At 41.4% G+C, this 15165-nt stretch overlaps 1 protein-coding gene across 1 annotated transcript in view; it reads right to left on the bottom strand.

Moving 5' to 3' along the window:
- The window catches only part of DNAH2 (dynein axonemal heavy chain 2), a 6636854-nt gene that overhangs the window by 1071153 nt on the left and 5550536 nt on the right, over positions 1–15165 (bottom strand). The gene's annotated exons all lie outside the window — the stretch shown is intronic.

Raw genomic sequence — 15165 nt, 5'->3', positions numbered from 1 at the left:
CGGTTGTTTCCTAATCTTTTCTAAACTCCTCAGATTGATCCTTATAATTATGCAATATTTTTACCCTACTAATTATCCCCTTTTTTCCACAGCAAATTCTGTTCTAGATTCAACAAAAAATTCTATCAGGGCAGGCCTTTCACTTTCGCTTTGCCTACACCTTGAAATCAATCTGTGGTAGGGAAGGCAGTCTCTAACCTGAAGTCCAAACGTCTTAGCCTTATCTTACTCTATTACCTTTCCCTCCCTAGTTATTTGCACTCAGTGCCTTGCCTCCTTTGCCAGTTTTCTCCAGTATTCCTCTCCATTGCCTATCTTCTGTATCCCTACTGACAATATTTCCTTTCTCCATTTCCATGTTGGCTTAGTTATTTGAATACTTCCTGCAATTTTATGAATACAATATCATGTATGATGGTTGTTATTCTCCTTAAGAATCTGCATCCAAAATCAGACTCGCTCTCCTTATTTCTTTAACTTTCCCTTCCCGCTTCATCACCCCTTTCCACTTTGAATAATAACCTTCTGCTTGTATTATGTATACAAACCTTAACTGTATAGCTGCAAAATATCCCTTCAAATCAGGTAATAATAAACCATAACCATAAAAACAACCAACAGTGTGGAGTCTGAAACACGGCCAGTTCACAAATCAAATCTTATAGTTTTAAATTCTTTATTACGAATTACTGGTGAGCACTTTTGAGAGGATCACACTTGCATCATCAGACCATATTAAAAATAATAACTGTAATAATACTACTAATAACAACATAAGTCATACAATCCGTTATCCATTTGGATAGTGTAGTTTTAGATGCTGTTTTTTCCAATTTGTTATTGGAAAGGGAAACAAACAATTGGTCAGTTTTCTAAATTCCTTCATCCTATGAAGGTAGAAATGAAGCTGCCTATGGATTTCTAAAAGGTGAAGCATGTATTCTCCTTTATTGTCAAATTTAGGAAAGAGAAGTAGCAAATTGATCACTTAACTAATGTTTGTTTCAGAGGCAATTTTAGGTACAAAGGAAGGATTAGTAAGTAAAGTAATGCTATCTTTATGAAAAATTAAATAAGCCGGCTTTGAAGAGAGTGCCTGGAGTTCAGAGACTCACCGCACAGAAGTTATAGCCACAAGAAAGACTGTTTTCCAAGAAAGAAATTTGAGATCTGCCTTAGCTGAAGGTTCAAAGGGGGAATCATATTAAACTCTGCAACACAACAATTCAATCCCAAAGTGGAGTGGGATTCTTTACTGGAGGCCTCAGTAAAAAGGCACCTTTAAGGAATGATTTACATAACTTGGACAAGGATAAAGGGGAAGCATTATCTCCAAAATGACCATTGAAGATGGCTGCCAGCTGAACTTTGATGGTGGAGAAACTAGCACCACTATGAAAAATTGAAGCAAGAAAATCTAAAGCAGCATGGATTGGAGCAGTGAAAGGATCCAACTCCCTCTGCTGTGCTCAAAAGGAATCTCTCTTCCATTTTTTTCTTCTAAATCTTACCCATAGATAGCTTCTGAGATGAGAATAAAATTTGGTGAACAGGAAAGGAAAGCCTGTAATGTCTAGCCATCATTGGAATTAGAGAAACCATGCAGTCAAGCTGAGGACTTCAATGTCGGGATGAGTTATCTCTGATGGATGTGACAAAAGGTCTGGACTGGGGTCCAGTATCCAATGGTAACATAGTAGGTGAGACCATAGAAAGGGGAACCACACTAGCTGAGGCCAGAAGGGGGCAATGAGGATTGCTCTGCTCTTCAACTGGAGTGCTTTCTAAAGGAATTTGGGGATTAGAGGTAGGAGAGGATAAGCATATAGAAAACCAGAGGGCCAAATATGGACTACAGCATCTCCCAGTGATCGTCCCTGAGGGGGAATTAGGGCAAAGAACCTGCTGCATTTGCTGTTGGGGGGAGAGGCAATTAGATCACAGCAAGGTTGTCCCCATTTGTAGAGGATCATATTTGTCACTGATTGACTGACAGACCACTTGTGAGACACCAGGATAGTCCTGCTGAGCTTGTCTGCTAAAATGCTTGATTTGCACAGTATGTGCATTGCTACAAGAAAGCGGGTGGAGGAGATCACCCACTGGGAGACTGTCAGTTCTTCTCAGCAAAGGGGGGTAAAATCTGGTTCCATCTTATTTGTTGATATACCAAACTACTGTCATACTGTCCATTTGTATAGCTACTGTCTCTACAAGAAGAGAATTCTGAAAGGCCTGTGATATTAAAAGGACCATTCTCATCTCCAAAAACTTTATAAGCGATTTTGGTCTCTTCTGCAACCACATTCCTTGCACAGTCTGTCTCAAGAAAAGCCGCTCTCACGCCAGCTGGGAGGTGTCCATGGTCAACATGGCATTTGGGGGAAGGAAGGATAAAAGGATGTCCTTGAAAAATTTCTTCAAACTGAATCCACTACAGCAGAAAGTCCTTGCAGACTCGAGATAGTTTTATAAGTGCTGCAAAGGTTGTCAAAGAATGGACCATTGTACTGCCAGAGTCCACTGGAGGATTTGCATGTGAAGATGAGCAGTAAGTATCAAGGTAATCTTTGCAGCCACTGACCCTAGGGCTTTGAGAAAAAATAAGTTATGTACTTACCATAATGCCCTGCCTGTGTTGTCCATTTTCATTCTTCCTCAACAAGTGGGTTCGGATCTAACCCTCAGATCCAACTCGGCCGTTTTTTATAGCTTATGGATACTGCAAACTTTCAAGCTCCTCCCTGACCCATAATGCTCTAGCCCCTACCATAACTCAGATCTTGTTTGCTGATCTTTTAGCTTTTTAGAAACTTAGAAACTTAGAAACAATCATAACATGATAAATCAATATCTGGATCTCAAAGGCAGGAACACTGGTTCCCTTAGTATCTTCTCATTCTTCCAGAAATCACAAACAAAATGGTACGGGGTTGCAGGGAGGGGAGTTGAGGGAAAATGAAAATGAGCAACAGAGATGGAACATTATGTTAAGTACATAACTTCTTTATTTACTTGCATTTGTTTACCAGGAGGTCTACTGGACCAGGGTGAGCCCGTTTTCAGTAGGGGCCCGGGGAGAAAAGCTCCAAAAACAAACATAAAGCTACAGAATCAAAATATAGGAATCAAGCAGCAATGGTACAGAACACATTACAGAACAGGTAATACAATAAAATAAATAAAATCTAACATCTGTATAACTAGTATTTCGTATGCAAGCCAAACAAAAATACAGTTGATGACATGGGATGTGTGAATGTGTGAACAAATACAATATTGCAGTTTGTAGAGAGGGAAGGATGGACACCAGCAGATTAAAGATACTGAAAGTAAGGTATAGCCTTAGAGCTATTGCTACATAGGTATCAAGAATGAATAGAAGATATGGTAGATAACTGATACAGTAGATTATGTGTGGCAGGGTGGCACATGTTGGACTTAGTAAGTTGAAAGCACTGAATATACATTTGAGGAGTCTGAGCCATAAGTGAGATGGGCAGGAAAAGTAGGAAGGCTAGGAATACTGTTTTTTTTTTTTTTTATATATAGTCAGTGCTGGTACATGTACATAGCCAATGGGAGAACAGGTGTTGTTTCAGTGAAGTCTTAAAGCATTCAGAGTTGTTAGTAGACCTAATTGAAGGAGGGAGAGCATTCCATAGATTTGCTATAGCATACGGGTAATGCATTGGACTGGTGGAAAGAGTGGGTTTTGCTACATTAAGAAGCATCTGATTGACTGACTGCAGAGATCGATTTGGGTGATACAAGGTGAACAGAGAGGAGAGGGCAGGACAGCTAGAAGGCTGATAGATTAACTTATGAGCTGTGGTTAGTTGCAGGCATGTTAGATGTTGGGGAAGTTCTAGCCAGTTTAAATGTTGGAGTGATAAGCAGTGCTGGGAGGAGTATTTGGAGCTGGTTACAAACTTTACGAGTTTATTGTAGCATGAGTCCAGTTTCGATTTAAGAGAGGATTGTAGATTAGTAAGGACAGGTGCACCATACAGCAAGAATGGAAGTAGAAAGGAAGAGGCAAGGGATAGTCTTGCTGCACAGATGAGGAAGTGTTTGTGCCCGTACAGGATGCCTAGTTTCTGATGGTTTTTTTTTTTTGATGTTTGTGTTAATATGCTGGTCAAAAGTTAGATGTTCATCTATGATGACCCCTAAAAGTTTGGTATATGGGACTACTTTGAGGCAAATGTTGAGAGTTGATGGTAAATTCATTTTTGGTTAGGACTGTTGTTTTTTGGGGGTGAACAAAACAAGTTTGGTTTTATTAGCATTTAGGGTTAAATGGTTATTATACATCCAGATTTTAGTGGAGGTGAAGGCATTTTGGAGGAGTATAAGTAGTTCTGAAGTAGACTTGGCCATGCAGATGATGGTGGAGTCATCTGCATATTGGATGGCATTAGCATGGGGTTTGTTGGTATGGAAATCATTAATGAAAATGCTGAAGAGCAGTGGACCTAGTATGGACCCTTGTGGGACTCCAGTATTGATGTTGAGGAAAGTTGAGAAGGATTGGTGCCATCTGGTTGCTTGCTGTCTATCTGTAAGGTAGTTGGAAAACCAGGCTAGGGTAAGGGGAGATGGGCCTAAATTGGAGAGTTTGGTCAGAAGAAGAGGATGGGAGACAGTATCGAATGCCTTGGAAAGGTCAAGAAATAGTGAGGAGACAAGGTATCCCGAGTCTCGAGCATGGCTGACTGTATCCAAGAAAGATATAAGAGCAGTGGTGGTGCTATGACTAGGCCTAAACCCAAGTTGGTTTGGGGAGAGGAGGTTGTGATGTAGTAGATAATTAAGTAGTTGGTTACAGATACATTTTTCCAGAATTTTGGAGATGGGAGAGATGATGGCAATTGGATAGAAGTTAGATGTATCATTACTGTTTCCACCTTTGTGGAGAGGGAGGATAAATGCCTTTTTCCAGATGGTGGGAATGAAGGACTCTTGAATGGATCTGTTTAGTAGTATACTAATGGGATAGGCCGCAGCATCTGCTGATTTTTGGAGGAATTCTGGTGGTAAGTTATCTGGAGCATTTGATCCAGGTTTAAGTTTAAGCAGGAGTGTCTTTATGGTAGAGGTAGGAATGGGTACGAGACAGAAGTTTGGTCTTGTTGTAGCAGATGGGTCTGGGGGAAGTGGGTTGATTAATAGGAAGTTGGCAGTGAGACTGACTATAATACTTTTAAAAAATTAGTTAAAAAGGGAGGCAGTTTCAGCTGGGGTCATGTCTGGATCAGGGGAGGGATTATCTCTTTTGTTTGGGTATACAGAGAGTTTATGGACCTCCAGAACTTTTTAGGATTTCGCATATAGTCGTTTTGCACAGTAATGTAGTAGTCTTGTTTGTTTTTGATGACAACTTTACTTGATTACTAGTTGTTTGTATTGAGTGAAGTCTGCAGGGTTTTTAGTAGTTGTTTTGTTTGTTTTTGATGACAAGTAATTTTACTTGATTACCAGTTGTTTGTATTGAATGATGTCTGCAGGGATTTTACTTGTATGCCATAATTTCCAGGCCTTATCCCTGGCTTTCATCTGATGTCAATTTTCATTCATTCCTTAACAAATAGGACACAGCCCCAGCTACCTGAATCCTGGAAGGACTCTAAGGATATTCCTGAGTACTGTTGAGCCAAAGGCTGCTCTTCTCCCTCAAGACCAGATCCAATTTGTAATGAGTAATAAAGGTATGAGGATTAAACAGAGTTGTAGGCATTCAGATATCGTCCATGGAAGACCTGGATAATAATACTGATGAAGTTGCATGGACCTGGTTGAAGAGTTTCTTAAAGGTTTTGACAAAGACTAACCCAATTTGTCAAAGACAAAGCAAATGCAGTCAGTTAGCCATTTAGCTAAAGTTACTCTGGTAATTGGTTTGCCCAATTCTGATTCCATAATTGAAACAAACAATCTGTTTTTTTCAAAATTTTTGTTCTATGCAAACAGAAACGTAACTGTCTGGGAACATCCAATAAATGGAACATGTATTCTCCTTTGTTTGTGAAATTTGGAAAGAAAACTGGAAGATTAACAGATTGGTTCATGGTGGATAACACAGTGATGAAACCACTATGGGAAGGAAGAATGGGTTGGTTCTAATGCTACTCCATCTTTATGGAAAATTAAATAAGGAAGTTTAGAATACAGGGCTTGAAGAGACTCTGAGCTGAGGGGTATAGCTACTAAAAAGATGGTTCTTCTAGTGGAAGCTTCATGGGAAGATAGGGTAGAAGACCCTTGGTTGGCTATCAATGAAAGTGGAGAAACAATGCAGTCAACTTTAGGCCTGAAATCTCCGGGTGAATCATGCCTTTTGAGTGGGACAGGAGGGCTGCAATTGGATCCAGAATCCATGGTGAGTGAAATAGATGAGGCCAAAGAATAGGGGAATCAAATCTGATTAGGCCAATAAGGTGCAATGAGGATGACTGTGTTTTTTAATTGAGATACTTTCTGGAGAAACCTGGGGATTAGATGAGTTTAGGGGTAAGAGTAAAGGAGACTGGGTAGTCAATCATGGAGGAGAGCATCTCTTGGTGATTCTGTTGGTGATTCCCCTGGTGGGGGATCAGGACAAAGAACCTGCTGCACTTGTTTCACCCCAAACCCGGACCTAACCCACCCATAAATAACAATTACCCTCCCACTTCCTCTAAACTTTCATCCCCTAAAATACTCTTAAATTTTTCACACTCAGTGCTCAGAGTCTCAACAACAAAGCACATCAATTTCAAGCATGGCTAAGTCATAACCAACCTGACATTGTAGCCATCTCTGAAACTTGGCTGAAACCCCACATCTCTGACTCTGTAATACTACACTCTGGATTTCACACTCTTAGATGTGACCATCCAAAGAAAAAAGGCGGAGGCATTGCATTAATATATTCCAATCTACTTACCTTAATTCCCCTACCAAACCCCATTCCTAAATTTGCCAATGCAGAACTAACAGTCAGTCTATTAAAAATGAATAATCACAAAAGCCTCTGTATCATCGCTCTTTATATCCCACCCGGAAATAACATCTCAACCCTTGAAGACATACTCCAATCGGCCTCAGCTGAAATTAACCTTGAAACTTACATACTAGGTGATGTAAACATAGACTAGAATAAAATCAACAGTCCCATACCCTTCCTGTCCATTAACCTCTTTAACTTTACTCAAGTAACCCACTCCATCACCAGACCTAATAAAACAAATCCCTCAGGATCCACTCTTGATTGGATCTTAGTCACCCATCCAAATAAAATTACCAACTCTGGCACCATCCCTGACTCTATTAGTGACCCTATCCCAGCTTTTATTTACTGTGCAACCACCACACCAACATCAATATATTCAGACCTAAAACCTTAGTAAATTTGACCCCAAAACTTTTTCTTACTATCTCAAACAAATGAATTGGAACATTCTAAAAAGCCTTCCACTCGATAAAGCCATAGACCACTTTAATTCTACTTTCCTAGACTCTCTAAATTTCCTAGCTCCACCAAAGAAAAAAAGAATAAAAACTAGAACTGCCCCTTGGCTAACCAAAGAAACAAAGCATCAAAGAAACAAATCCTGGAAGCTTTACCAAAAGAATAAACTTCCAGAAACCCTTCTCCAATATACACAGCTCCGTAACTTTGGAAAAAACAAATCTTCAAAGACAAAAAAATCCTACTACATTAAGCTCCAGTCCAACCATCTCCAAAGCCCTAGGCTTTTTTGGAACTCCATAAACTCACTCCTCATCCCAGGCTCCAAAAATAACCCCTGTCCAAGTAAATCTGACGTCGAATTAGCCTCACTATTGAACTCTTTCTTTATAAAGTCAATATCCGACCTAACGAAAACTTTTCCCAAAAATGACCCATATCTCCTACATATCACCTCATCTAAGTCCCCAAATAATTTCCCCCTATGTTTGAGCTTAAACCTGTTTCCACTAACTACATAAAAAGACTTCTATCCAAACTTAAACCCTGCTCCAATGCACCTGACAACATCCCCTCTTCCTTTCTCAAGTCTGCTGCCGATGGTATAGCTCTCCCAATTAGTATCCTAATTAATAGATCCATAAAGGAATCCTATGTCTCTAAACTCTGGCATTCCACCTTTATTCTTTCTCTCCACAAGGGAGGCAAAAACACTAACATTTCAAACTTCCGCCCTATGGCTGTTCTCTCTCCAATCTCCAAAATCCTAGAAAAATGCACCCACCTCCAACTTATGCCTTTTCTGACTAAAAACCAACTTCTTACCACTACCCAACATGGCTTCTGATCAGGACAAAGCACCATAACAGCTCCACTCTCATTCTTATAAACTGTCAATCAAGCCAGAGATTCTGGGAACATAGTATCCACAGCGCTCCTAGATCTCTATAACGCATTTGATACGGTTTCCCATAAGCACCTTCTAAGTCACCTCTCAAACCTAAATCTCTCCCAAAACACTCTTTCCTGGTTCTCAAGCTATTTGTCAGATAGAGCTCAGGCTGTGAAATGGAAAAAAGGCATCTCATCTTTCTTACCCACCCCTACCGGTGTACCACAGGGGTCTATCCTCAGACCAATGCTGTTTAATATCTTCATCGATAACTTTCACTCTGCTATTCCTAATGCCAAAGTCATCCAATATGCAGATGACTCTACACTTGTCTGCTCTGCCTCTAACCTCCCTAAACTCCTATCTAAAACTCAGACTGCCTTCTCAACTACTGAGATCAGGATGTGCCAAAATCACCTTTCTCTCAATGCTAACAAATCTAAAATACTACTATTCACACCCTCACAATCTTTCTCTTTTGATAAAAATTCCTTCCAAGTCCTTAGCCAAAGCAACTCTCCGATCAAAGTTGTTCCCTTTGCCAAACTATTCGGTATAACTATAGATAAACACCTCAAGTTCGACATCCATATGCAGCAAAATATAAAGAAAACCCACCAAAAACTAGGTATGTTATACAGGAATAATCATTTCCTCTCTACTTCTACCAGGCATACTCTGGCCTCCTCTTACCTCCTTCCCTCCCTTTTGTACGGCGCCCCACTACTAACTAACCTATCCTCTTCCATCACTTCCTAACTTGAAAGCTGTTATAACAAAATTTCTAAATTTGCCACCAAAGCCAAACATTCCACTCATCACTGTGTTATCCTCCAATCCCTCAACTGGTTAGAATTTAAAGATTACCTGGACTTCCTCCAGCTCACTACAGCACATAGACTAATATTTAATCCAACCAAATGCCTCACTCTAACTAACATCCTTCCCCAATAGACCCCAAACAGAACTCTCAGATCTGAACATCAAAGCATAATTACTGTCCACAAACCTAAACTTCCTGCTGGACAACTTCTCCTCTCCTTCGGTAAGAAATGGAACTATCTCCCTTCCACATTAAGGACAATGTCAGACACAAACAGCTTCAAAACTCAGCTTTACACCTACCTCTCCTCCAAATGGAATGTAACTGCATTCTCCCTACCTAGAACTCTTTAACAAAAGCCCCTGGGTGGGTATCCTCCTGAGTTCCTAAGCACCTTATAGCTGGCTATAACCTTCTATAGCTAATTCCCATACGATCTTTCACACTCTGTAAATATTGCAAATAGCTTTTGACTAACTGTGTGAATGTGTTAAAATGTATCTGTACGATATTTTTCCACTATGGGCAATATTGCTCACGCTTTATATTATTTTGATACGTATTTGTAAGTGTACTTTTATTTGGTACTTTTCCATTAATGAGGCAACACTCAAAATGTGCGGTCCTGTTTATTCTTTCCAGGTTAAAGTAAACAAAGTGTATAACTGCAATTATTGTCATCATTTAGTGCAATTTAACATGTTTTGTCCAAAAGTCACCAGTTTGTGAAGGGAGTGAGAGGACAAAGTTAAAATTTGAGTGAAAAATCAGGGATGTTTCTGAAGATCAAGGACTGTCAACAGATTTGCGGACATTGCCATACCTCTGACTAGGGGGAAATTTTCAGGCTTCCATCACAGTCTCAGTGTTGTTACAGTAATAACATCAATCGGTATTTTGTGATCGCAGTTGCACCTAACCGTCAAATCAGTAATGTGTTAATTACTGCATGATCCATACCTCTCAACGTCATTGCGCAAATCCAGGGACAAAGTCAACATAACGTAGGGACAATTTTGAAAAATATTGCCTTATTGAACAGGGTTTGCATCAACTTGCATTTTATGAACAGCAGAAGTATTAAACTTTAAGGTGCGACTTTAACGCCAGCTGTCCAGATTTTCACAGAATGTCCAATTTTCTGCCTATTTTTTGTCTGTTCCTCATAAAAGCCTGTGTTGCCACTACGTGTTTAGTGCAGCTGTATCAGTCTAAGAGTACCTCATTACAAGAAACGTGCCTCATTTGACTCACGTTCACATTTGCCGCTGTTCCACATAATACCGTCCCATATCAGGTCAACAACAATGTTTTATAATTACAGATGGTTTCACGTGTGAGTGACCATCCTGTGAGGTCCCTAGCTGGTTGTTACATTACGAGAGTTAGTGTCCCATATTTTGGAGATGGAAGGTTGACAGTTATGACTAAGGCTTAATGAAGTTGGACTTGAAAAAAAAAATCACAAGACGCAGTCCTCAAACTACATTCCTCCAAGTGTACAGCAGCTTTGTCGGGTCAGACTGCTGCCCGGTAATGGAAAAGTACCTTTTATTTTTATTGGACTGCTATTTTTACTGTAATCTGTTTCATGGAGCTTTTCTCCCAGGACCTCCACTGAAAACGGGCTCTCTGGGCCCAGTGGACTTCCCCGGTAATCAAACTGGAAATAAATAAATGCAAAGAGGTCACAGCAAGGTTGACCCCATTGGCGGAATATCTTTACTATAATTTTCGTGTTGAGAGATCACTTGTGAGGCAATAAATGGACTTGTTCAACTTGTCTGCTATCATGTTGGATTTCCCTGGAATGTATGTTGCTATCAGAAATTGATTGGATGAGATCACTCATTGCCACACATTCAGAGCTTCTTGACAGAAGGGGTTAGATCTGGTTCTTCCTTGTTTGTTGATGTACCATACCACTGACATACTGCCCATCTGAATCAAAATAGTCCCAGAAAGGAAAGAGTCTTGAAAGGCCTGCAATGCTAGGACTACTGCTCTCATTTCCAGGATATTGATACATGTGTGGGCCTCATGAGGGGACCAGGTTCCTTGGAGCATCTTTCCCAAAAAGTGCCTGCCCACCCAATTTGGGAAGTGTCTGTAGTCACTATGGCTTTGGGCTGAGGAAGAACGATGGGACAGTCTTGGAAAATGTAATCTGAGCAAATCAACAAGAGGTTCTTTTTGCATGCCCGAATTATTCTGATCTGGGTGGACATAGGTTAGTGCAGAACTGACTACTGTGTTGCTAGGCTCCACTGAAGAGTTCTCATATGGTATCTTGCTAACAGAACCAGAACGAACACAGCAGACATTGATCCCAAGGCTTGTAGAATCAATTGAGCTGACAGAAAAATTTTGGATTAGCTTTTTGACTTGAAACTGAATAGTTTATACCCTTGTTTAAGGGAAGGAGGCTGTCACTGATACCATACCGAACAAGACCCCTATGAACTCTAATATTTGAGATGGTTCCAGCTGAGGTTTGTTGTGACTGATGGTAATTCCTAGATGAGAGCAAAGCTGGAGTACATAATCCAATGCTTTTATCAAAAGATGCCTGGCCAGAGTGGTTATGAGCCATCCAGAATCCTTGCAGACTCAAGTGAGCTGCAGATACTACTGTCATGCATTTGGTGAACACACTGGGGCTTGTGGTAAGGCCAAAGGGTAGAGTGCTTTGAATTGGTAATGACTGGCTCCCTGTTGGAAGTGTAGGTACCTTCTGGATCGTTGGTTCATTTTTATGTGATAGTACGCATCCTGAAGATCTATTCAGCACATTCAGTCATCCATGTGCAGGAAAGGCAAAATGGACTGAACCAACTATGACCATCCAGAACGTCATGTACTGAACTGATTTGTTCAAATTGTTCAAATCCAAAACTGGTCTCCACTCCCATTTTCTTAGGCTCTAAAAAAAATCTTGAGTAAGTTCCAGACTCTTTCTGGTCAGGGGGACGTCTTTGATGGGGAGATATTATGTAACCTCTGGAAATAATCCTCTGCACCCATGTATCTTTTGTAATGTCTGGCCAGGATCTCTGTTGCAGGGACAGATGACCCTTGACTGCTGCCAGAGGTGCACAATTGGGCCTCCTTTCAGGAGAGCTGTTAGGATCTGTCAAAGAAAGTGTCCCTAGATCCTTTTTTCTGTGGGCCTCTTCTTTTGTGTGGGCAGAATCTTCCATTAGAGTTCCCCCCTCTGCCCTTGGGAGAACTATCTCCACATGTATCATGGAAAGGACCCTTGGATTTTCTGAACCACATTTTTTGACCACCATGCTGATTCCTAGAGAAGGTTCTTTGAGGAGTCAAAAAATGTACACCCACTGCAGACAGGGTCTTACCATCCTGCTCACATCTGGATAGTGTGTCTTTAACTTTAGGGTAAAAAAAAAGAACTTCCAAAAAAAATTGAGCACTAACAAATGAGGACTTCACATAGGCACATCCTGACATGTCCCCTAATGGAAATGCCTGAACCCACCACCCTTGAGGTATCTTCAGCTGTATGAATGAATTTGAAATGAAATGTAGGGTACCAAACCGTGAGGCAACAGAGGTATCTGCCTCAGAAGTAATGGTCCTGGAAACAGACTTGGAGACTTCTTTAATCAAATCCCTTCGAAGTCTGGTGAAGTGTGGCAAATAATTCAGCAAACTAAGTGCAAAAGTCATTGAAGCATACACAAGCTTCCCAAATCTGTCCAACACCCTAGACGCCCTGTTAGGGGAACAGATAGATGAACTCTGTTCTGTGTGTTCCTTCACTCCTCCTTTGTGGCTGCCATTACAACCATGACATCTACTGGTACTACTTTACTCCTAAATTCTCTTCCTTTTGGTGGTGTCAGGATCTTGTCTAATCTCTTGGGGGTTGGCTCAACAAAGTCGGGTTCCTTCCATGCCCACCTACAGATCAAACCAATGACTTCATCGGCAAGTGGAGTCAACCAGGAGGTAGATGGGTCAGACCCAAAGGCTTCCAGAATACTGATTCCTCTTGGGAAGGGTTAACGGTAGACTAAACACCCCTTTGCTTCAGGATCTCCAGAATATCTCCAAAGGAGTTGTCATCGGGTGGTGATCTTGGGGACCCTTTCCCCTCATCAAAATTGGTATCTTCCATAAGCAACTTTTGAGGAGAGTCTAGTTGCCACCACTTGCACTTTCTTTTCCTAGGGACTTCTTTAGTGGGATGTTCCAGTGAAGTATCAGAAGATATGAGTATACCCTGCTGGGTAGTCTGGAGACTTTGGGCTGGCTGTCACTATGGAGTAGAGTGTTGAGGCTCAAGACACAAAGACATATGAAATCAGGAACACAAATCAGAGGGATGGGGGGAATCGTCCTTCCTCTAGAAGTAGAGAGCACACTCTCCACTACCTCAAAGGCAAAATGCTCCAGAAGAAGGAGGCTGATGCTGCTGAGAAAACATGCTTCCAGACTGTTGGCTCATTCTGACCTGAAGGCAGCCCACCTGAGGCAGAGATCAGAGTCAAGCTGTCCAAAGCAGAGGCTCTGAGGGCTCTGACAACTTCGGAGTCGACTCCAACACCTCGGATCCGGCAATGGCTCTACGCCTCCAAGAGTCTTCTGTGTCCAACATGCACTAAGCTGGTCAATTAATAGAAGGTATCGGAGCAGAAGATATGACAATCTTCATATCAGATGAGGATGGTTTTGGAAATCTCAGATCCAAGAGTTCTGAAGGCAAAGGTCGGATCAGAGAAGGAGCCAAAACAGGTGGAATACTGGTAAATGTCTCTGGAACCAATGGGGTAAGAGCCGAGAGAACTCCCATCTTAATCTGTGCTAAGAGAAATTTCCTCATCATTCTATCCACATCTGCTTCTGTCAGACTCCTTGGAAGAACGAGAAGAGGAGGCCACTGAATAGGTCCTAGAATGATGGTCTCTCTCTCTAGGAAGCCCAATGGAAGACGGAAAGGAACAGGAGCTAGAGATGATACATATCGAGTCCAAGAAAGCTTTTTCGGTTTTGAGTGTGCTGGAAATGATGGAGACGGGTTATCAGAAGCTGTTGGATCCAAGGGTTTAGTCTTTGGATCAGATGAAATTGGATCTGATCATTTAGACACCTTGTGGGATGGTTCAACAGTAGTATCTGAGCTAGGAGTAGAGAATCTGGAAGGGTCAGATGAATGCTTTCCGGACTCCTTTTTCTCTAAATTCTTGGAGGTTTAAGCTTCAGATAATAACTCAAAAAGGAAGCCAGCAATACACCTTTCAAAATAAGTTTACTTCTGTGGTCTACTTAGGTCCATGGATTAAAGGCCTTACAAATGTCACAAGACCCTTAAATGAGCTGGGCCTAAACAGTACAAACAAGAATCATGTGCCTCTAAAAGAGGGATTCATGCCCAGTCTTTACATTTTTTTAAATCCTGAAGGTTTTTAGCCATACTGGTATGTATACCATACATATCATAGATTACAGGAAGTTACTAGGCTATTGGCCCTGAGGCCCTTACATGTCTAGCCAAGAATTTAGCCCATGTTCCAACAAGTCAGCACCCTATGCCACTGTCATGCAGGGACATAGGTGGAATCCCAGGGGTGCATTTTCTGCCCCCCATTCAGTTATCCAGGTTGCACTTAAAAAGGTTTAATGAGGTACTCTGGTTTATGTGGACAGGGAGTCTATTCCACAAAAGGGGTAGTCTCTGGGACAAAAATCTGTCCCTCCAACAAGTCCTATTGATGTCACAGACCAGGCTGAGGTCTTGCGTATGGATTATTCGAGTGGATTTTGACTTGCGGATATGCAGCAGCTTCACCAGGGCAGGGTCTGAGATTGCTTTGTATGCCAGAGGTCATCTCAGAGGAGTCTTTAGGAGACTGAGTAGAGGGACAGGGCTTTTAACCTATCTGTGTAGGGTAGATGTTTGAGGCCCTGGACTCTCTGGGTGAGGAATCTCTGTGGTCTCTCCAGCTGCTACATGTGCTTTGTGAGGTACATTCC

This window comes from Protopterus annectens, chromosome 7.part0 (genome assembly GCF_019279795.1).
Source record: "Protopterus annectens isolate FY-2018-M chromosome 7.part0, PAN1.0, whole genome shotgun sequence".
NCBI lineage: Eukaryota > Metazoa > Chordata > Ceratodontiformes > Protopteridae > Protopterus > Protopterus annectens.
Note: the sequence above shows the minus strand (reverse complement) of the source record. Positions and strands in the feature narration are given on the sequence as shown.